Source organism: Gossypium hirsutum, chromosome A11 (genome assembly GCF_007990345.1).
Source record: "Gossypium hirsutum isolate 1008001.06 chromosome A11, Gossypium_hirsutum_v2.1, whole genome shotgun sequence".
NCBI lineage: Eukaryota > Viridiplantae > Streptophyta > Magnoliopsida > Malvales > Malvaceae > Gossypium > Gossypium hirsutum.
Window position 1 is genome coordinate 25358988 of NC_053434.1, and position 14089 is coordinate 25373076.

A 14089-nucleotide genomic window follows, 5' to 3' on the forward strand; every position below is an offset into this window, starting at 1 on the left:
GCCCTCAGAAGTTGGGTCATCTCAGCCATCATGTTCCTTTGTGCCTCCAACATTTGCTCACTCATGTCGTTTTGTATCTTTGCCAATTGCTCTTGTAATTGGTTCTGCATGTCCTTCTGTAACTGTTCAAATCTTTGGTCCATGTTCTTGGTTTTTGCATGAGTTCCGTAGTGATGTGTTGCTTCCAGATTTTCTTTCTCTTACTCTCTTTCTCCCTATTAATTTTAACTAATTAGGGTCTTTCTATAAACTTGAATGCATATGATACAATGAGATGCTATGAAATTCAAATGCATGAATGCAAAAAGATGCCAATTCTAATTCAATTTCATTTTAGGAAACGTTATTTAAGGAACAAAAATCTTTTCATAAAACAGATTACAAATATGCTTTCGCCCGTAGGCCTAGAGTCTTAACCCTATCTAATAACAATGTTAACTCTCGTCCTCTGTCTGACGATGACTCATACATTATACTCAACGTTCTAGCTTGTACTGCCAAATCCTGTAAGTGTTCAGCAACCTCTCGAATCTGAACTAAGGCTTCTCCCATAAGATAATCCCTATTTCCAACTTGATCCTGAAGATTGTGAAGTTCTCCCTTCCACCGTTCTTCTCTTGCCTCGAGCTGCTCAATCCGTAGCTCACAGCCCTATAGTACTGCTTCCAACCTTCCAACATCGTGCTTCATTTCCTCGGTCTTATTCAAGCTTGCCTTTAACTCAATTGCAAGGTTACGACTTCGGTGATGATGAAGAGATCGTCTAAGTTCAGCCACATTAGTTTTTAATCCTTGATTCCTTCTCTAGGGCCTGATTACGCGACTGCATCTCTTGGAACTTCTTCTCCTAATACTTGGCTTTGGCTCTTTCTTCCTGAATCTCTTGCTGTCACTGCTCTGGAGATCTCCCTAATCCGACCATTTTCAACGTTACCTGGGCCTTTTTGTAGTGCGTCTTTAAATCATCTCGAAATTCCTCGATCTTTCTCTTTTCCTTTTTCACCTTCTCGACTTTCATATTTTGAACATCGACGTCGAGACTTAAGCACATTTTTCCTCTTTGAGCTTCTCAATCCTCTTTTCAATCTTCGAATTCTTTCTCTCAAACTCTTGCTTCATAACCTCCAACTCTGATGGAATCACTCGTAAGCTCTCCTCTAATGATCGAGTCACTCCCAAAATTGGCCTAGGGACATTATCATTGACTCTCCTACTAAACCACCCTTTATACTCAAGGATTGACATCGAGCCTTTGGTCAAGATCTTCATACAGAAAGGCTTCTTCCAAGCCTCAGAAATCTCTCGCATCTTCTTCTTATAGTGATCTCCTTTATAAGAGAAATCACTTTGAGCTAGACCCTGTGTAACCGGTATGAACTGTCTCACTCTATATTGCCTTAGAACAAGCAATGATGCATATCCAACAACTCCCCAAGTTCCTGGCAAAAGGACCCAATCAAAACTGCCACAGTGGTAAAGGACTTCACTAGGAACCAACCAAGGAGACTTCCACATAACATCTTCCTCTCGAAGATTCTGAAGAATGTCTATCCACCTCTCCTCTGAAATGTCATCTCTCCTCGGCATGTCTACTGCTTCTTTTAAGGAAGAATAACCCTCAAAGAATACTTGGCAAGGAACCAAAAATGACTGTGGAACCAAACCAACAGCAACTGTGCACATCCAATGAATCTACCTTCGCTGGCTCTCCGACATGCACCCAAAGATCTAAATGTCTTAGCTAGGATTGCTGGTATCAGTATATTCTGCTTATCAACACGAAAGAACAAATCTGCAACTGCCTCATCTATGTGCCCCAACGGCTTTGGGAAAATCACCATGCCGTAAATACTCAAAGCCAGTATGTTGACCCTTTTCTTTATGTCTGGATATGTTGATATCAAATCCCTCAAAACGGCCCATGGAACATACTTACTATCACCCTTTTGCTGTATACAAGCTATAGCCCACTGCTCACTCATCCTAGTAATCATCACCAACTTCTTTACAAAAGTTGGAAGACTAGCAGGCTAACATAAGCCTTGTGACCCTGAATCCTCGGGCAACGCAGTAAAGTTGTATACTCCTCCAAAGTAGGTGCAAGATCAACATCACCGAATGTAAAGCAACTATAAGCAGGGTTTCAGAACTGTACCATAGCTCAAAACAAGTGCCTATCTACTTTGACATCTAGTAAATAGGGAAGGTCTCCATAATTCTGATAAAAAAGCTGCTTAGCCTCGTCATCCCATTGGGCCCAAATGTTTCTCAGCTCTTGAAACTCATTATGCGTCGAATTAATACGGGTAAAGTCTCATAACTCTGACGTATATCCCTCAGTGACACTATCTCCTTTCTCTAACTGGGTTTTCTCTGACCAGGTACAGACAGAAGCATTGTCCTCCACTCTATCAAGGTATTCATTCCTCATTACAAAACTTTCTAATCTAGAAATCGAGCCGTGAATCAACACCTTTAAATGCCAAATGACATGCAATGACAGCAAAATAAAAATAGGTCAGTATCATAAAAAAATGATAAACAAGTACTTACAAGGGTAGCTTACTAAAAGCTATCACTATCTTTCCTAAACTCTTTAAAGTTCACTAAATGAGTTTTAGCTCTAAAGCCAGGGTATCTGAACCAGCAAATTCCATGGTCTTCACCCATTATAGGCTCATATAGACCAAGTTCAGTTTAGGGGGACACATTTCCCTATGGCCATACAGAGATGAAAATCTCACGAAGACATAGGTACAGTATCCCGGAAGTAATCCACTAGCTCATACGAAGGTGAATACCTTATGAAAACGTAGCCTCTCACTCCCACTTAAGGGTGTGACCACAACGGTCATGCAAATGCAATGTACAGCAATAAGGTAACAAACATATGCAGCAAACACATGTAAAAAGGATCCAATTTTAAATTTTCCAAACTTCCGACATTAAGACAGAAAATACTCAATTTTTTGGCTTGACTCTCTTAAGTCCCCAGCGGAGTCGCCAAGCTGTCGAAACTATTTTTTAAAGGAATGTTTGAAAAATGGGGATCGACTTTTGAAAAACGAAAACGGGATTCGCCACCAACCTTTTTAGGTGTGATTGGATCACCTTATAAAACGTTTTGGTCTACGAAAATTAAGAAAACAGGTTCGAGAGTCGGTTACGTACGAGGAAGGATTAGCACCCTCGCAACGCCCAAAATTGGTACCAAATTGAATAGTTTTCTGTCTTAATGTCAAAATTTTGAAAGGATTTAAAAATAGGATCCCTTTTTTAAAACCGGAATTATTAGGTTGAAAAATCGAGATTCTTTAGCTCTGAAAGAATACAAACATCACATCCAGCATGATAGGACACGATATTCTTAAACTCTCGTAACTAAAATCATCTCGTGATTTACAAAATCTATTTAGAAGGATACTTTAGGCATTTAGACAAACGGGAAATCGCAACCCAGCATGTTAGGGCATTATTTCCCGAATTCTTAAATACGAAAAACATTACCTCATTTTAGAAAAACTTTTGGGTAAAATATGACAATTAAATGAAATATATTTTTTTAAAATAATGATTTGAGTAAAATTTAAAAAATAATTTACTAAGAGTAATACTAAAAAAAATTATTAAAAAATGAAAGAGTTTGATATGATACTAAAATTATTAAAAAATTAAAATATATAAAAAATTAGGGAAACATGGATTAAATCAAAATAAAAGGGGTTGAAAAACGAAGATGAACAAAGAATAAAATAAGAACAAACCGTAGAAAATAAGAACGTAAGAGGGAGAGAAATTTGAGTGAAAGCTCTCAAAAATTTTTATTGTTTCCCAAAACTCCAGTGTGTTTACAATGAAGGGAGAGGCCTCTATTTATAGTTGAACCTCCTCAAATCCAACGGTACAGATCAATTACATCAACAGTTAAGATTAAAAGGTATCTACAAATTAAATCTCTAAGATTACAAAATCATATATTCTAAGATTGCATATCATATCTAAGATTGCAATCATAACTAAGATTGTATCATATCTAAGATTGCATATCATTGAAGATTATATTTCCATATAAGTTAAGCTTGTAGATGGACCTTAAATCTTTTCAAGTAATGGGTCATTCCGATCGGGCCAAATTATATTTGTAATTCTAGACTGAACTTGGACTTCGTTTTTTTTTTTGGCTTTATTATTTTTGTTTTTGGACTTATTTTTGGGCCCGAGAAAAATTGAGTGTCTACACACACTATGTGTGAGCTATCCTGAGTATCCAACGATATTCTAAATGGTTCAACAGGGAATGTTATGATACGATAAGGCATAAGTTCGATACGAACTATTACAAGTATACATATGAATTACATGGAAAATTATATTACATGGTATATAGGTATATGAAATGGATGATACATGTATATGGAATTTGATTAATTGTTGAGCTCATCCATGACTTGGTTTATATTTGTGTTTACATTACTAACATGGTTGATGTATATCTGCTTAGGCATTTGGCCAATATATGTTGGGATATACTTTGTTTACTTACATTATATGTTAATAAATGGTAAGTTAAATTCTATGTTATACGAACTTACTAAGCTTAAATGCTTACTTTGTGTACTTTCCGTGCTTTTAGTGAATCGGAAGCTCGTTCAAGTTAGAAGCTTGTCAGAGCTATATACACTATCCATTGGCTCACTCAGTACTTTCGATTGGTTTAAATTTGGTTATAATGGCATGTATAGGCTATTTTGGCTAATGTTGGCCTATATGTTTTGTTGTAATTGTAGCCATATAATTTGGCTTATGTTTTTCTATATTTTAGTATATATATAGATAGCCTTATTATGTTGATGTGTGGCTTGAAGTGGTTGAATAATGAAAGGTAAAGTGATAGTTATATGAGCATTTTGTATAAGTGTTTTGTGAGTTGATGAATTGGTTGTGAATTAGTACCTTGTTGTGTAGGACATATATGTCTAATTACGTTAGAAATTGAAAGGCATGTTTAACATCAATTGGTATGTTTTGGTAAAGTGATTTACATGTTATGTAATGATGCAATTATGCATATAATTAATTTAGTTGAACATTTGGTTATATTAAATACATAGTTAAACATGTTTATAATGGTCATTTGAGGTGCCTAAGGGCATATTGGTTGTATGTGAATATACTACATGTTTAAGGCTTGATTTTGATTGTTTTGGATGCCTTAATATGGCTTGTTTATATGCACAATGTTGAGTGTAGGTAGATGCTAAATTGGGTGAGAAATATGATTGTAAAATGACCTATTTTCATCCACACGAATAGAGACACAGGTGTGTGTGACACACGGTTAGGTGACACGGCCATGTGTCCCCTGTAGTTTTTAAAAGGTTGCAATCAAGCTGTTACACGGCCTAACACACAGCTAAGCACATGGGCGTGTGAGGTTACTTCGAAAGGTACACGGCCAAGCACACGGGCGTATGGCTTGGCCCTGTGACCAAGTCAGAGAGTTACACGGGCTGGGACACGATCTTGTCCCTATTTCGAATACCCACACAGCCTAAGACACGGGTATGTCTCCTGGCCGTGTGAGTCACACGGCCTGGCCACATTGCTGTGTGACCCCTACAGCTTTGAAAATTTTCAATGTTTTCTGAAAAATTCTTTGAGTTTCCAATTTAGCCTTGACTTGTTTCTAATGTGTATTTTTGGCCTCGAAGGCTCGTATATGGGACAATATGAATTATTTTGTTTGGTTTTTGATATAAATATTGATATGTTTTGAATTGTTGAAATTTTTGTCTATTTGATTCGTAAACTCCGGTAATGCTCTGTAACCCTGTTTTGACGACGGATACGGGTTAACGGTGTTACACAAACTGTTTTAAAACTTTCGTATACTTATTATTACCTAAAATTGATGGAATAATACATTACATACATGTTTGTATGTGATTATTTAATATTTATTTGTGATATTTTATTTGTAAATTGTTTGTAATTGAGTAATTTTGATAGTAGCATCCTATTGCTCGAGTCTGGTGACCAGGCTTGGTGAGGGGTGTTACAGCTCCAAAGAAGAGATAATTACAAAAAGCTTTACATGGAGTGATGATTAAGAGATTTTAGTTGGAAAGTAGATGATCCAACAAGTTGGTAAGGCTCCAAGTCCTTTGGTATACGTAAGATTAAAGAAATGAAGTTAAGGGTTTTCATAACCATTTTAGGGGTTCTGCATGTTCCGGAGCACATTTTTAAAAAATAAGAATGCTGAGTTTAACTCATGATTTTGGGTTCTCATGATTAGCTGCCACAAGGATAGGAGCTCTAGTATTTGGAAAAGTTAACTTGATAAGGCGAAGAAGTATCAAGTTAGTTTCTATACTCCACCTCTGAGATGGTGTACGTTTGTCAAGAGTATGTATTAGTTTCAAACTAAGTTCCATGATGATGTATAATCTTTTTGTTTGAGAATGCTTGTGTACATAAAGTTGAGTAAGTTTGTAACACCCCGCTCGGCGTAGTCTCAGTTGGTAGTTTGTGTGGGCGGATTGTTGGCTAAAGTATAAGACAATGAAGGCTAATTTACGCCGTATATGCCAAGTTAAGTTAGTGTTGGTTGTTTTGCCACGATTGACAGATTGTTTAGCCAATCAGGTAAGTCTATAAATATTTGGTTGAAGGTTTGTCTTTTGGCGAAGTATAGGTTACTGATCTATACGTCTTGGCGTGGTCGTTGTGGAAAACTTGCCAATCAGCGGATTCTCTTGGAAAGTCTTGTGTTGGCGGACTCTTCTGTTACTATCTGCCAGTGGCGAATTGTTAGGCCATAGACACGATAATTTTCTTTATAAGCACGTGGGTATGTTGTTCAGTTTTAGTTGGTTTCTTGTTAAGATCTAGTTGGAAATTAACTAGAGTGCAAAGAGGTTTAAGGTAGGATTTGTCTCGAAATTACTATGTCGACCACAAAAAGGTGCTGAGTCAATTTTGCATGGTTGGCCACATGTAGGGTTATTGTAAAAGCCGTGTGGGCTATAAATAATGGTGTGGTTGTTGTAATGGGGGTTCTTTCTTTCTTTCCTAGGCCTTATTTTATTCTAGTAACCAAATAAAAGGGAATAACACTAAAGAACGAGCGAGTGCCTGAATAACAAGTAAAGGTTATGGAGTGTAATAGAAGACTTCGAGGTGTAACCATCTTCCTTGAGATCTTCTATAAGTCTCCAATTAGTGAGTATCCATTTTGTGTTAGTTGCCTGAGAGTTTCTTCTGAGTCTCTGTATACTATTAAGTTCTGGTTGTCATAGTTACAGATTATGAATTCAGGTGAAACCATCCTCATAAAATACGATAAGTTGTTGCATGTAATCCTCTACATGTGCATGTAAGTGATAAAAAGCAAACATGACTTCCTTGGTGTGCAAACCTTAAACCCTAAAAGTTGAGAAGGAATGTTTGATAATGTAATTGCAATGTATAAAATTATTGCATGATAAGTAGTAACTCTTAATCCTATTACTATATTGAGTACGTAGCGTATCTACTAAGTTGTTGTGCTTGGCATACAATATCCACCCTAGTGAAATTGAATTCAGTAGGCATCTAAGTACCAGTTAATCAATATGTTTGAGATGATAAGAGTAAGAGTCAGTAGCATTCGTGTTCCTTAAGGGAAGTAACCCTTCTGTTTATGTTAAGGCAATTGTTCTTAAGGAAAGTAGTTGCGAATTCTATTCGACAAATGATAAAGTCCACCAAGGATAGTTATCCACCATTGTTGTATATAGGAGGGTGTAAGCCCAATTATCTTGATGAGAAGTTTGTTGACTTACTACTATTTATATATATATATATAAGTTCAATAATGTTGTTCGTGGAACTTGTTTAGAAAGGGTTGATCGTTTATATTTCTAGAGCTCACTAAGTTCTTTCGAACTTACCCCATTTTCTTTTCCTTTTCTAGGTTTTACCACGACTTTGAGGGCTTATGGTAGAGACTTAGTTAGAAGATAGCGACCTTTGTTGTGAGCCTCACTCATGTTTGTTTTGTAACATTCAATTTGGGTGGGTGGTGTGTAACTCTATCTTGTAACTGACATTTGTAATAATTACATATTTTATCAAATCACTATTTTAAGATAATGTTTACGTACTCTTGAAGTATAGGTTAAACTTTGTGAATTATGGTTTATAATATCATCTTTTAGTCGTATACGCCAAACTAATTTAAACGATATTTAACCATAAGTGATGCACTTGAAACTTTTGTGTGGAAAACAACTCACCTTGCATTTTACATAAACCTGTTGTCTTTTGTAAGGCTTCTACTGAAAATTCATTTTCAATTTTGTTTTATATTATTTGGTGTATCCTTAATTTGATTATATTGTCATTTAAAAATTTTGGGCTAACGCACCAGTTTAGTGAGTATACGCCAAAACCTCAATAAAAGTATGAACCAAGCTTAAGCCTACTTTTAGTGTAAAGCCTCAATCTTCCAGTAGGAGTAGGGGTGTTACAAGGTTTGTAAGTATCCGTTAGTGTGTCATTATGAAAGAGATGGTTATAGCCTTATGCTTGAAGAGTAGCATACACCATGATTCAATGATTATGAATTGCGTGTACTGTCTGTTTACATGTATTATGGAATACGGATGGGAATCATCGAAGGGTTTAGATAAAGCTAGGATCTGGGAAATATGAATTTCTGTTAGATACCACCATACGGTGTTGCTGTGTGCAAATTGTAATGTATGAAGCTCTAGGCCTTGCAGAGAGGACACTGCAATGTTCGAACATCAATGTTAGGAATGACGTAATTGAGGAATGTGCAGAGGTATAGAGAAATTGGAATGTTGTTTTTATTTTGCCATTCGGGATTGCTAGGAGCAAACCGTGATATGTGAAGCTCCGAGCCTTGCGAGGGGATACTTCGGTGTTTGAGCATCAAGGTTGATACGAGATGAATTGATGTCGACCATTATAGCAATCAGCAAACTCTATGGGACGGCACTCGGACTGCGGTATGGTTCTTTGGAGCGACACTTCCAAGAGGTTTAAAGTGTAATACTATAGCTTGGCTATAGCAACCAAGGTAGTCCACTGGGATAGTAAACACAGGGTAGTTCACCGGCATAGTAAACACGATAATTATGAGGTGTAAAACTATAGCTTGACTATGGCAATCAATTAAGTCTAGAATGACATTAAACATGAGACTTACAAGTAAGACCATAACTCGGCTCCTACAGCTTGTGGATCTGTCGAGACACTAAACATGGGTTAGTTCATTGGGACAATAAACATGGGTGGACAATTAAGTTAGTAATCATAGAAAGTTTTACAAACCAGTAAAAAGGGTTTAAAAGGAAAATAAAAATAAGAACATGCAATAGATAGCTAGTGGATCGAAAGAATCTACCAATAAATGGGAAACATAATGAAAGTAGGAAAAAGCTGCTAGAATAGTAGTCATGAAGCCTGTAAGGCATATAGGTGGTAACCTAGCAAGAAATAGTCATGAGAGATGACGCACCAATTTTTCCTCGTGTATAGGCGAACAAAATATGGTTTAACCGAGAATCACAAACAAGGATCCGCCATCAAGAATATCTAAAAGGTACTCAAAGAAACCTATATGCTTATGGTTGATTGAAAGTACGGAGATTATCCATAAGGAATGAAGGGTTAGTTAGAACCTACAAAAAGAGAGAGTTGCCAAAAAGGGAAACATCGAGTGACATATATGTCTGTCAACACTATTCCTCTTTAAAGGAAAAACTAGTGTGGAAATATCTACCAAATAGCTAGTTCCTTAGGGGACCAAAATGTAAGAGGAATCATGAATTCAGCAGTCACCCAGATGACAGTCTACTAGGTGTAGGCCAAAGCAATCCACAGCTGACAAGTATGTTTCACCTCAAAAGCAAGATATCTCTATTAGGGCGGAATATAAAGAAGTAATCCAAACAACATTGCAACTTGGGGATGGGGTGGAAACAATAAAGATGGACCTAGATAAGAACGCCAATACGCGTGGACCTTTTTAGTAGGCTATATGGGTAGATAGACCTCACAGACAGAATGTCAGTGTATGCACTGGAATTATGGCGTGTTCATAAGCCAAGACAAAATCAGAATGGTTAAGCATGGAAAGAGTTGGAAGGAGAAAGAATACATAAGGAGAACTGAGAAAAGAAGGGTTTGAATTAGCAAGGATGATAAATCAACTAAAACTTACCATAGGTAGTCAAGAGGGTCATAAGCCGACCAGGTAAAGATCGCCTAACGATCACTCCGCTAATAAAGATAGATTGATGTTGAATTGAAATCCAACACCCCAGGTAAACCGGGTTCATAAAAACAAAATAAGGAGTATTATGTTGGTTCTTTTCTATTTGAAACCTATAGCAAGATAAGGTCTATTTTAATATAATACAGTAAAAGAACTCACTAAGTTCATTAAACTTACCAAAGTGTTGGTCTGTGTTTTGTAGGATTCATAGGATAAGGAACTCGAGGAGGGACCAAGTCAGACCGTATTGGATCAAGAATCACTACTAGTAAAGTGTCATGCATATAAGATGGGGGTACCTTCAGAGGCTTCGCCTCGGGTTTGAATGTGTTGTGACTAAATAGGTCTCTTAGAGTCTGGATATAAGACCGTAGACTTTTACTTTAATTTATTATCTCTATTGTAAAAGTTTTAAGTAAATAGGTAATACAGTCTGATTGTAAATAGTAAGATCTAAACTTGTACATCAACCTGGTTTAGATCTAACAATCCATACTCAGATTCGGAGGTCAGGTCGGGTGTGGGTGTTACACTTAAAACTAGTATAACCAAATTCAATTCATATCTTACACTTCAATTTAACAACCAATATGCCATTTTCATATTCAATTCATACCATTGCACATTCTATAAGTATTCCATACCATCATTTTAGCCAACTAAACAATATGCCTTAATTGGTACCAATTCCCTTCAAATCTACTTATACTATTTCAAGTTAAACAACCATACATATAGCCATAGTATTCTATCATTTCACTAAGCCAATTCACATTCAAAATGGCCTTTCAAGGTATCAAAACATATTACCAAACAAACACATATACATATAGGCAATAACTTTATCGAAGATCAACCATTAACAATGATTCAAACCAAACTATCATTTCCAAATAAACTCATATTTATAACAGATTGGTTAATAAAACAAATTCATTGATTACGATAAATATACTTTGTATTATTGTCTTCAAATGGTTTTCACACGTAAAGGAAAATGAAAGCAAATGTTGCCCATTGGTTGTCTAATGTTTAACTAATACTAATCAATATTACGTGGTTAGATCATAATATGAAAAAACAACTTGTATTAGTAGACGAACCTAAACATGCCATTAGTCTAATCTGAAATGAAAAAACCATTTAAAAGACTAATATATAGTCTACTAAGTCCATTTGGGGAAATTTCTTATCTTGGGCATCGAAGCGGATGACTCCCAGAAGATAGAGAAATAGATATGACTAACCAGATTGATAGTACATCGAACAGGACCTAAGAAGAATAGATCTTGAATCTATTTATGGATTTATTCGCTTATGACGTTCATATTGTGGCATACCTAAATTCTAAGTGGATGGCGGACTATGTATGTGTGACTCGTACACTTTGATGTAAGTAAAAGCCTGAGTTCGAATAGATAAGGAACCGAAAGCTTATGCGTTGGGTGTACTACTTTGTAGTATGTAGCATTATTCAAAGTAGTGTAATTCATAGTCCAAAACATGGGCAAATGATATCTTCTCATTGGCATTACATGGTTGATGCGAAGCAAACGTGGCCACGAGTTATCCGTCTTTGTGATGGATGACTTGATCACTATTTAATAGTGATGGGCTTTTCATGAAGGAAGATGTAATGGTTATCATGACATAAAATAGGGTCATATTGGGAGAACGTATATTACCCCAAAGAGATCAATGATATCCTATGAGGGTAACACACTTATGACGAGGTCATTGGACGAGCACTAAGTAGTTGCTTTCATAATAGTATATCGTTGAGCAGAGCTCAGCCACCATACTATAGTGGAATAACTTCGTGATTAAATGAGTTTATAATTAATAGGTCAAAATTCGAAACTTAATTATAAATCGTTGAAACCAAAAATGAATTGTGTGTTTGAATAGAAATGAATGAAATTAATAGAAAATAAGAAATGGGAAACATTCAATAATGATTATGGTTTTCTCTGAAATGAAGAAATGGAATCAATTTACCAAAAATGGAAATGAAAATGGCAATTTACAATCCTATATAGGATTACTTAAAAAAAGATGGAATAATTAGTTTATATTTTTGGACTGATTTGAAGCCAGAAAATGAAAATAAATTATTCAATCATAATGAACATGTTGAGTTGTGACATATTGAACAAATTTTCTCAAAATTTTACTAGGGGTAAAATCGTCAAAACTAAATCGTAAAAAGATTTTACTAGGGTAAATTTGGGATGAGAAAATTAGTTAATACGTAAATATTAAAGTTTATTTTGGGAAATAGAAAAACTGAATCAGGTTGGATCATATTAACTAGGGTTTCCGCCCCCGATATCCTAGTAAACTAGGATGTCGTTTTCCTAGTAGAAATAAACAATTACAACTCTATAAGGGTTCTACCTTTTCTTCCTATAAATAAATAACACCTATAAAACTATTTACACAAATTTTGGAAGATTGTTATTCTACCGAAAAATAGAGAGATTTTATTCTCAACTTATAAACATATTTTTTCAGAATAACAATTTTACCAGTTTCTATTAAAGAAGATGGAATTTTTGTTTTCACCCCAAAAAAAGAAATCTTTTTCTAGTTTTGTGTTTTGGTTCAATTGGTTCGAGTCCACACTCAAAGCAGTCCATAGTACGAGAATAGCAGAGAAGATCGTTTGGTTGAAACCCAGAAAACATCAAGGATCCGCTTATCCAAAAACACAGGTATGAATTCGGTTAAGGTTTATTGATATAAATATCACAAAAAAAGTTGGTTTTCAAAATTTTAATTTTTTGTTAGGAAAGAAAATTGTTTTCAAATTTGGTTTTTTCCGACACGTGCCATATAACTGACTTAATACAATCAAAAGTCTATCAAGTCTGTGGCTCCCTAAACCCGACCGGGATGATCCGACCTGAATTTCGAACATCTCATTAGCCACCGAAGTGACTCTTCGTATGGTCAACCAACACACCGCAAACCAACCATCAAACCAATGTAAACGTGCTTAAATAAGTAATTTTAAACAAACAAACCTAAATCATGCTTTAGTAATCCTAATTCAATGAAAAATAATCAGGGGTAATATCATCATTTTTACACATCATAAACATTAAACACATAAATCATAAATTTGAACCAACTAGTATCCTGGGAATTTTATTTTAAAGCATTTGGGAAAATTTTGGTTCAAAATGATATTTAAAACTCACTTAATTCCAAAACGAAGTTTAGGGACTAAATCGTAATTTTTTCCAAAATATCCAAAAAAGTCCTTTTAAGGAATTGAAGCTACCATACTGAAGTGTGAGGAATAAAATTAAAACATGAAAGTTCTATTACATGTTTTTCTAATCACATCAACAAAAATCAGTTTACACTAGAAAAAGAAGAAAACACATAACACCAACAAACCTTTACTTAGAAATCCTAGTAGCTCGCAATTCACTCGGTGAACACCTAGCTCGCACCTACCATAAATCTGCGAACCCCCATGTTTTGGCGAGCTACCTACCTTAGGCAAACTCATGTATTACTGGCGAACCCTATGGTAGACACACTCTAGCAAACCCTATGGCAAACACACTCTAGTGAACCCTATAGTGAACTCACTCTAACAAACCCTATGCCTGGCGAACCCATATCACATGTTGTGTGTAAGCCCTTACTTAGTGCATGCCCCTACTTTGTGCAAGCCCTATATTATATGCTACCCTCTAATGTGTCTGAGCTTAAATTTATCATGTGAACTCAGTATCATGCGTGCCTATACCCTTATGCGAACCTATACATTTACGCGAGTTTAAGCAC